Below are 10,261 nucleotides of genomic sequence, written 5' to 3' on the forward strand. Positions count from 1 at the left end.
CAAGCAAGTTGCTTGTTCTTGTAGTAACAGTTGGTCTGCCTATGTTGTTTTATATTTTTCCTGTAGGTCTTTCTTTCTAGAAGTATCTTCCAAGGCTTTAAATCTTTACAGGAGCAGAAAGCCTCATCTTTCTCCTGCAGAACAGCTGGTAGTTTTGAACTGCTGACCGTAGGTTTGCAGCCCGATTCATAACCACTGTGCTCAGTAAGTAGTAGAGCACAAATCGTTTGCATCTCCCAGGAACCTTTTCCAGGACTTAGAATTTCCAGTCTCAGCTCTCTTCATTAGCTGCAGATCCTGTATAAGATATAATAACCTGGGATACAATGGAATATTTATTACTCAGCCATACAGGTAAATAAAATTCTGATACTTGCTACAACACAGATGAATCTGGAAAACACTATTGTTAGGTGTTGTCAAGTAGATTCCAATTCATAACAACCCTATGTACAACAGACTGAAACACTGCCCGGTCCTGCACCCTCCTCACAATTGTTGTTATGTTTGAGCCCCTTGCTGTTGCCACTGTGCCAATCCATCTCATTTGGGGGATCTTTGTCTTTTTCATTGACCCTCCACTTTATCAAGCAGGATGGCCTTCTCCAGGGACTGGTCCCTTCTGATAACATGTATGTGAGGCAAAGTCTCACCATCAGGCTCCTAAGGAACACTCTGACTGTACTTCTTCCAAGGACAAGATTTGTTTGTCCTTCTGGCAGGCCATGGTACTTTCAATATTCTTCTCCAATGCCATAACTCAATGTATCAATTCTTCTACAGTCTTCATTATCCATCGTCCAACTTTCACATGCCTAGGAGGTTATTGAAAATACCATGGCTTACACCTTAGTCTTCAAACTAACATCTTTGCTCTTAAACACTTTAAAGAGGTCTTGTGCGACAGGTTTGCCTAGTGCAATTAGTTGTTGGATTTTTTGATTGCTACTTCCCTGTGTGTTGATGGTTGATCTAAGCAAAATAGAGTCTTTGACAACTTCAATCTTTTCTCTATTTATCATGATGTTATCTATTGTTGGTCCAGTGGTGATGATTTTTGTTTTCTTTACATTGAGGTGCAACCCACATGGAAGGCTGTGGTCTTTGATCTTCACCAGTATTTAAGGTCTTCTTTGCTTTCAACAAGCAAAGCTGTATTATCTGCATATCTCAGGTTGTTAATGAGTCTTTCTTCATTCCTGATGCCATGTTCTTCTCCATATAATGCAGCTTCTCTGATTATTTGCTCAGCATACAGATTGAATGAGTATGGTAAAAGAATGCAACCCTGGTGCACACCTTTCTTGATTAGAACCTATTCAGTATCACCTTGGTCTATTCGAATAACTGCTTCTTGGTCAATTTAAAGGTTCCTCATGAGCACAATTAAGTGTTCTGGGATAACCATTCTTTGTGATGGGTACTCCTGTTGCATAGTCGAAAGCCTTTGCATAGTCAAGAACGCACAAATAAACACCTTTCTGGTATTCTCTGCTTTCAGTCAAGAGCCATCTGATGTCAGTTCCACATCATCTTCTGAGTCTGGCTTGAACCTCTGGTGATACCCTGGTTGATTTATTGTTGTAACCATTTTAAAATTGTCATCAGCAACATTTTACTTGCATGTGATATTAATGATATTGTTCAATGATTTTTGCATTCTGTTGGATCACCTTTCTTTGTAATGAACACAAATATGGATCTCTTCCAATTGGTTGGCCAGGTAGCTGTCTTCCAAGTTTTTTGGCACTGATGAGTGAGCACCTCTAGTGCTGCATCAATTTGTTGAAAGATTTCAATTTGTCTTCCATCAATACTTGGAGCCTTGTTCTTCACCAATGCCTTCAGTGCAGCTTGGACTTCTTCCTTCAGGACCACTGGTTCTTGATTATATGCTACCTCTTAAAATGGTTGAATATCAATCATTTCTTTTTGGTACAGTGACTCTGTGTATTCCTTCCATCTTCTTTTGATGCTTCTGCATCATTCAATATTTTGCCCATAGAAATTCTTCAAAATTGCAAGTGAAGACTTGAATTTTTTTCTTCAGTTCTTTTAGCTTGAGAAAAGTGAAATCAGCTTCAGGAATGTGAATACTGTGTGAAATAAGCCAGACACAAAGAGACAAATATTATATAATGCCACTTATGTGAAAGATCTAGACTAGGCAAATGCATAAAGACAAAAACTTTGGGGAATGATTACTGAAGAGGTTTCTGTTCAGGGTGATAAAAAATTTAGGAATAGTGGAAATGGCTGCACAACATGGTGGATTTAATTAATGTCATTGAACTGTATACTTTAAAATGGCAAAATTTTTGTTAGATATACTACAATTAAAATCAAAAGATATAACTGGGGCTTCAGCATGGCATGAGATGTGTTGGGGAGGACTTGTTCCAGAGGCAGCTTGGGGCCTCCCCCTGACACCAGGGTAATTCTGCAGCCAGGACAGGGCAGCCCCACTCAGGCCCGGACTGCATAAAAGCTCTAAGCTGCCAGCCCCACTTCCCTAGTTCTCAGCTGAAAATATCCGACCAGACACCGGAGGGCTGCTTCCCTGCCAGCACTGAACACCTTCCACATGGACCTGCAATACCTCTGCACATTCTTTCCATAGTCCTTATTGCTGGGAGCTGCTGAGAAGGGGTCCCCAAGCCAGGCAGCTCCAGCTAGCCACCTCTAGGTTGTTCATGTGTCCTAGAGAACGCACCTCCCATCTTCTTACTCTAGCTGGAGCCTGGCTTTCTTAGAAGCAGAGTATCTCCTGCAGCCCCTGACAACGTGTCCAGCGATGGCCACCCAAGGAAGGAGCACCCATGGAAGAGTCTCTGTCACCCTCTGTCTCATTTCCCCTTTTCCTCTCTCAGCATACAGTCTTGGTGTGAGAAATCTACCTCTGTTGAAGAACAGTTGCTCGTGACCATCATTCCCATTATGTGGACAGTGAAGTTGAGGCTCAGAGAGGAGCCTGTCTTTCAATTCCCACGGCTGGAAAGCAGAGGCACCAGGAGTGAACAGGGTTTTTTCTAACTCCAGCTGCCAGGTCCTTCCCTAAATGCAGAGATGCCGGGGCGTGGGGTGGAGCTCAGTGTCTGCTTCAGCCCCACATCCTGCCCAAACTGAAGACCTGAGGTGGGCCTACTGTCTCTACTGCCATCAGTCTATCTTCCCCAGAGAGTTTCCTGCTGGGACTTGGTTGTTATTGTTAAGTGCCATCGAGTTGGTTCCAACTCACAGCGACCCTGTATGGAGTTTCTAAGGAGTGGCTGGTGAATTTGAATCACCAAACTTGCAGTTCAAACCAACCTTGAGGTCAAGTGCTTATCCTATGGTGCAAACACACACACACACACACAAACAGTTGCTGTGGAGTTTATTCCAACTCAAGATGACCATATAGGTATCAGAGTAGAACTGTGGTCCATAGGATTTTCAATGGCTGATTTTTCTAAAGTAAATTGCTAGACCTTTCTTTCAAAGCACCTTTGGGTTAACTCAAACCTCTAACCTTCAGCTAGCAGCCAAGTACATTAACCATTTGCATTGCTTTGGTGGCCCCTTTGTTGTTAAGTGCTGTCAAGTCGGTTCTGACCCATAGCGACCCTGCATAGGGTTTCCAAGGAGCGACTGGTGAGCTTGAACCACCAAGCTTGTGGTTTCAAACTGCTTTGCAGTCTGGCTTACTAACTCAGAACACCGCACCAGGTGGCCCTTTAGGAAGCTGTAAATTAGCCTCTTGAATGGGTGCTTTGCTCTTGCCTACAGAGGCCCCACTTCTTTCAAGAGGACCAAGAGCTTCACCCTTTAAGGGGAAACCCACAAGCTTTTTCTAGATCTCTGTTATCCAATATGGTAGCCACTACCTCATGTGGCTTCTGAGTACTTAGCATGTGGCTAGTGACACATGTTAACATGATAATATTTTAGATGTTTTGAATTAAATTTAAAAAATTATTTAGATGAATGGAACCTGTTTCAGTTCACTTTTTTTTTAGTGTGGTTACTAGAATATTTAAATGTACATTTAAATTCCACCTGAGACTCTCATTATATTCCTACTGGACAGCCTTGCCCTAGGTAGTGATTGCCCCTGACCCTGGGTTGTGTTTTGTAGAATCTCACTACAAAATTCTGTGAGATGAGCAATGTGGGAGTCACTGTGCCCATTTCACAGATAAAGAAAGTGAGACTCAGAGGCCACATGACTTGGTCAATGTTATAAACAAAGAAAGGGTGGAGATCAGATATGAACCTAAGTTTTCCTGATTCCAGATCAGGGACCAACTTTCCAAGACAACCCAGAGGGATGCTCCTCTCTCCACATCAGCACTGACCCACCCTGGACCACGGGCCCTCACCCCCAGATGCAGCCACGTTCTGGGAACCTCCCACAAAAGCAGCTTTCTGATAACCCCATTAAGATGAATGTCTCCTGGCCCTCCATTAAAGCCAGAGTCTGATCCCACATTAGACTCTGTGACCTGTGACTCCCTCATCAAAGCTGGGGCCTTTGCCCTGTCATTAAGGCTTCTTTGTTCTTCCTGCCACTCACTTGGGTGCCCTAGGACAAAACAAGCAGTAGCCACCGCTCCCTGGGAACTAACCACAACAGCACCCCTTTTCCCTCCCCCACTTTTCCTCAGAGATGAGCATATTCAATGAGACTGGGGGACTGCTTCTTTAATATGCCCCCTGTCCATTGTGGAACGTGATAAAAATACCCAGCATTGATCTTTCTTTCTTCCCCTTCCGCCGGTACAATGTTTACCCAGGTGTCAATCAAGAGAAGAATTTGGCTTCCTAATTTCTCTTCTCCTCCCTGGGGGCCACACGTCTCCCCGCCTCACATGGACACTGAGCTGGAATCAAGGTTACTAATAATCCCCCAGCACACACAGACACCGAGAGCACATATATTAAAGTCACATATTGATTTATATTTTCGGGTCCCTCTGCTTTTCTGCCCAGACTCAGCCTTTCTCTCTGCCAAGGAGAAAGAAAGAATTACACAGCTATATTTATCGCCAAGATGTTTAGTGTAAAGAGCATTGTGTCCGAAGGTAATTCCCTCCCCCGTCCTCTTTAAAGGGTGTTTTTTTAAAAATAGTGTGGCATCTCCTATCCATAAGCATTTATCTTTTGCTGTTTGTTCTTTAAAATTTTTCCCTGAAGGAGGCAGTGAGAGATTTAAGGTAGACTGTAGGAAGGACTTTCTGACTTGACAAATGGTGGGCTGCCATCCCCAAGGAGGCTGGAGGGATTGTCTTGCTGGCAGAGATCATCTTATTACAGGTGGGGCTCAGGATGGAGAATGTGTAGAAGACAGGACCTGTCTGGATTCCGTGACCTCCAGAGGTCACCCACCTTTCCAAATCCCAAACCTAAGCCCAAACCCAAACCTACTGACATTGAATCGATTTTGACACGATAGGACAGAGTAGAACCGCTCCTTGGGACTTCCAAGATTACAAGACTATAAATCTTTATGGGATCAGACTGCCTCATCTTTTTCCCTCAGAGACGCTGGTGGGTTTGAACCATCAACTTTGTGGTTAGCTGTCCAACATTTAACCAACTACAGCACCAGGGATCTGGTTCAAATAGCACCTCAGAAGTAGTGGTTCAGGACTCATGGTCCCTTTTCACGTCTGGAAAAATGCAGAGGTTGAGGAATGAATTTGTTTCCAGTGGCAGGGAACTGGGGTTTGGGATTCTAGGTCAGCCTCACCTTCCCTCATGGACTCTGGATTGATGAGAAAAGAGCTTTCCTCCCAGGTGTGGGTAACTTCTGTCCTGAGGGACTGTGAAGAGTGGCGGGGGACAAAGATCACTGGTTGAGGAGGTGGGGAGAGAGGGGGAGTGTAGTTTAGAGCCTCACTCTTTAAGGTGAGATGAGGCAGGAAAGGCTTTCCGAACACTAGCCTTGGGACCCACAGTCTTCCCCATATCTTGCTCCCCTGAGCCTCACTACTGTAGCCATTTAAAATGCCAAATGACTTGACTCCAGTGTTCTTCAGGGGCTCTTGGAATGGAAGTAACACTAAACATGGGAAGGAGGCACACTCACACATACAGTATCACCTTCTTAAACATCTTCCCTCTGACATACACCACCACTTTTATTCTTCTTAAATGCTCAGCCCATTTTACACATGGGAAAACTGAGGCCCAACAAGGTTCAATAACTTGCCTAGGGTCACACAGCTGTTAGAATGCAAAGCCTTAACTCTAGCCCAGCTGTGGTTTCCTGGGTCCTCATAGGGCTTATCTCCTCACCCTCTGCCTTAGGCATACCTCCTGGTATTCAGTATGGCATGAGTAGGAAGGGGGCCTTGGATGCCCTCTTCAGGTCCCTCAGCCTCCTCTTCTGACCCCAGCCTTGGGGGTCATGGCTTGATTTCTGCTCACCTACAAGTTCAACTAACAACAAGTTCAACAACAACAACAAGTTCAACTAACTTTCTATCCTTGCTACTGGAGAAGCTGCTTCTCTGAGGCTGGCGTAGATCTTTCCCTGATGGAGACTGACCAGAATCTCTGCCTAGGCCTCGTCAGGGATTTGAGGGGGGCGGCGGGCGGGGTGCTACCTGCAGCCTGCTCTGTGGCTGATTCAGTCGTCTCCCATTCCGCCTCCTTCAGTTCATTCTGGAACCTGTATTTACCCCGGTAGGGCAGAGAACTAACAGGTATGGAGGGTCATGCAGTGCCACTCCATGTAGGATACTGCCGCCCCTCCCCACACACATTGTAGAGCACATAAATAACCCTGCAAGGTGACGTTAAGCTGTATGATACAGATGGGGAAACCGGGGCTCCGGGAGCAAAAGTAACTTCTCCAAAGTCACCTAGCAGGTAGGAGGAGCTGCTGGAATTGGGCCCAGGCCCGTGAGATCCCAAGCCCTGGCTGTTGCTTCACTCCCGGACTGTTCCCACCAAACAAGCCTGGTGGGGGCGGGGGCCAGACAGCGCCGGGCGCGGCGGGAATCAGCAACCAGGATCCTCCCGGGGAACTTTTCCCATTGAAAATCTGTTCCCCTCGCGGCCACGGGTGATGATGTATGGCTGGAGCTGATGAGAAACGTGCAGCGGAATGGAGGCGGGTGGGGGCGGCGCGGCATTGAGATTCCGCGCGGCGCAGGGGGTGGCGCGGGCCTGACACCGGCCGGGTAATTGATCTGGAGGTGCCAATTTGCAGCAACTAAATATTTGGTTTCTGCCTCTGCCCGCTTCGCGCTCTGCTCAAACAAACTTCAATAAAAAGCGAAAAGCGAGGGATGAGGGGAGGGTGATGCGCCCAGGTCTGCGCGGCCCGATCGATAGCCGGGAGCCTGTGGGCTGCTGAGCGCAGTGCGCCCCGCTAGGAGCCCAGAGAACTAGGGCCAGGCGGGCGCCCTCTTCCGGATCGCTGAGCACCCGGCGCCTGTCCCGCAATGGGTAGCGCCGGAGGCCAAGACTACGGGGATGACGCCTGGGAGTAAAGCAGATGGACCAGATGGAGCACAGGGCCGGCCGGACACCGGGTCCCTGGACGTCGGGCCTTGTGCATTAACGCAGGGACGCTAGGGAAGCCCTCTTCCTCAGTGCACCCACTAAATGAACTTTGCAGGCTGCTTTGCCATTCATCTGCGGTCACTCAGCATCTTCCTGAGCAACCTCTGGGTGCCAGGTACGAATCTGAGCGCTGAGGTCCCATCTCCTCTCCTCTGCTTGCCCAGATGTCCTCTCTTGAGTTAGTCCAAGAGCTGAGGGTGAATCCAGACCGGCTCTCATCCGTGGCGACCAGAGCGTCTGCCAGAGAGGGCTTGGACTGGAGGAGGGAGCAATGAGATCCTGGGGAATTGGGGAGGGGTGCTGGGAAGGAACTACAGCCCAGGGCAGGGGAAGAGATCACTGGGCCACCGGTTCCTCCTTTTGTGGTTCAACACAAAATGGTGACAATAGCCATTCCTTGGATGGAGTTTGTCCACAGGGAAGTTGCCGCCCTGAAGGATCTTCTAGTTTTTTGAGGGACAGATATGAGGGGCCAGGGAACAAGCACTAGCCCCTAACCATGGTATTCAGAGAGAGAAAGGCCCTATGTGTGTACCCTATTGGGCAGGTGGGGTTTGGGCAGTCCAAGGAGGGATGTCTTGAGAGAAGGGCTCACCTTCCAGGTAGGTCTGAAAAGTGGAGTTCAGGATGGGGAAGTTGAAGAGAGTTGGGAGGGAGGTTCTTGAGGGCCAGAGGTGAAGGCAAACGTAGAGAGGCTATGAAGGTAAATGAGAGGCCCTGTCCCCTCCACAGTATTGTGCCTACCTTTTGAGGTAGAAAACTACTAGGAGACTTACCCTTCACCAAGTTGGTTCAGTTGGCTGCAGACTGCAGCCCCTTCCTCCCCTGCTCACTTTTGTATCCCTTCTGCTGGGTGTGGAAGCCCTGGTACTGCCTTTGTGAACCCAGCCCGGGGCTCTCCGTGGCCTCCAGGCACTCAGATGACCAGCTGGGTGCTACCCTCTCCCTACTCCCCATCTGCAGGGCTGTGGGGAGGTTTGTCTCACCACCACCAGAATCTCCCGCTTCAGGTCTAAGCAGATGCCTCCCAGGCCCTCCTCACCACCTCAGCCCCAGGGCTTAATCTCTTTGGCATCACAGGGGAGCTGGAGCCCAGAACTCTGCCTGCCTCCCCATCCAGCTCTGTTCTCCCATTCAGCCCCTCAGTGCTTAGGCCTGGGGCCCTACCAGCAGGAAAACAAGGCTCCACTTACTTTTCCCTCCCTGTACTCAACCTTTGCCGCCCCCCCCCCCCCAATCCCCTGGAGCTGAGCTGAGTTGTGGAGCAGAATGATTTCCTATAATTGGCCAGCAATCCGGCTGCTTGACTTGTTCTATTGACATGCTGGTTAGTTGAAAATTGTATTGGAATCTGAGTGACCAGGAGGGGAGGGGAGGAGCAGAGAGAGGAGGTTCTTGGGTGCAACCAAGAGTGGGATCGAGGAGTTACCAGCCACCTCTTGTTGAGGTGGGAATGGGGACACACCTCCACCCGCCATGCCAACCGAGGGCACTTGTTGCCCAGGCTCTGCAGCTCCAGCAAGAGGAGGCTTAACGAGCCACACAGATTCTAATTAATGCCCGGAGCAAAGAAGCCCGTGTCTGGGCCCCCACCTCCGCTTCGCAGAAGCTCCTTAGTGATCTGAGGCCGTCCTCTGGCTCCGGAGGGAAGGTGGCAAAGCAACCGGAGAAAGTTAGGAACTGGTGGGCCTGCCCCCGCCACCAAACCTACCCCCTAACCCGGGCGCGTGCTGCCACCTGCCGACCGGAAGAGAGACCGCCCGCTCGGACGCAGGCCTAGGGCCCCAGCGACCTGGTTCCTGTCCGGTGTGTCTAGGATTCCCCCACGTGCCCGAAACATGAAGTCACTTTACCAGGAAAGTGGTCCTTGCTCTAAGGTTGCATCAGGTCACCAAGCTTGGAAAGGGAGCCCAGAAGGAGGAAAGGTGGGGGTGGTGTGAGTGGAGTGGGACTAGGGGAAGGCTGGATCCAAGTTCTCACACCTTTCCACCTGGCAGTCAGTCCTCTGATACTACATTTTTTGTAATGTCAGCAAACTCAGCTAGGGATGAAAAGAAATCTTTCAAACTTTACAGTTTACAGAGAGTAGTCCATCTCCATTTATTATGTCTTTAGATTCGAAAAGCCCACTCTGTAGAAGAAACTGAAGCCAGAGGTCACACAAGTAGGTGAGAGGCTGGACCCGCTTTCACTCCTCCTGAGAAAAGCCGGTGGTGGAGGGGAACATGACAGGCTTCTGAATTCTGACTCTGTGACCGGAATCCTCTCTGGACTGTTTTCTGCACATTGGAATCACTGATGTTACCTATTTGGAGTCACCGGTCCAGCAGAGCCCAGCACCCACAGGCACTCACGAGGAATCACTGAAGTAACAGTATAGGAGGGGTCCATCCCTTTCCTGCCCTTGCTTCCCTCCTCCTAGGTTCCACCAAACAAGCAGCAGGCTTCAGCATTCTCACCCTGCAGCACCGGCCCCATTCCCTAGACCTCCTTGCCCAGCCCCTTGGGGCTCAGCTGTAATAAGCTGGCCTCTGAGGTATGAGCAGCTCTGGGAAAGGGGGCACTAATTATGGCCACCACAGCGTTCACATTTGTCATGCTCATTTCTGACCTTAATAGGCTGCTGGCCATAGGATCACCACATTAGCAGGCCCACTGGTTCTGTCTACACTGGTCTAATTGAGTTAAGGATGGAAGATGGAGCAAT

The sequence above is a fragment of the Chrysochloris asiatica genome, unplaced genomic scaffold (genome assembly GCF_000296735.1).
Source record: "Chrysochloris asiatica unplaced genomic scaffold, ChrAsi1.0 scaffold00007, whole genome shotgun sequence".
Classification (NCBI taxonomy): Eukaryota; Metazoa; Chordata; class Mammalia; order Afrosoricida; family Chrysochloridae; genus Chrysochloris; species Chrysochloris asiatica.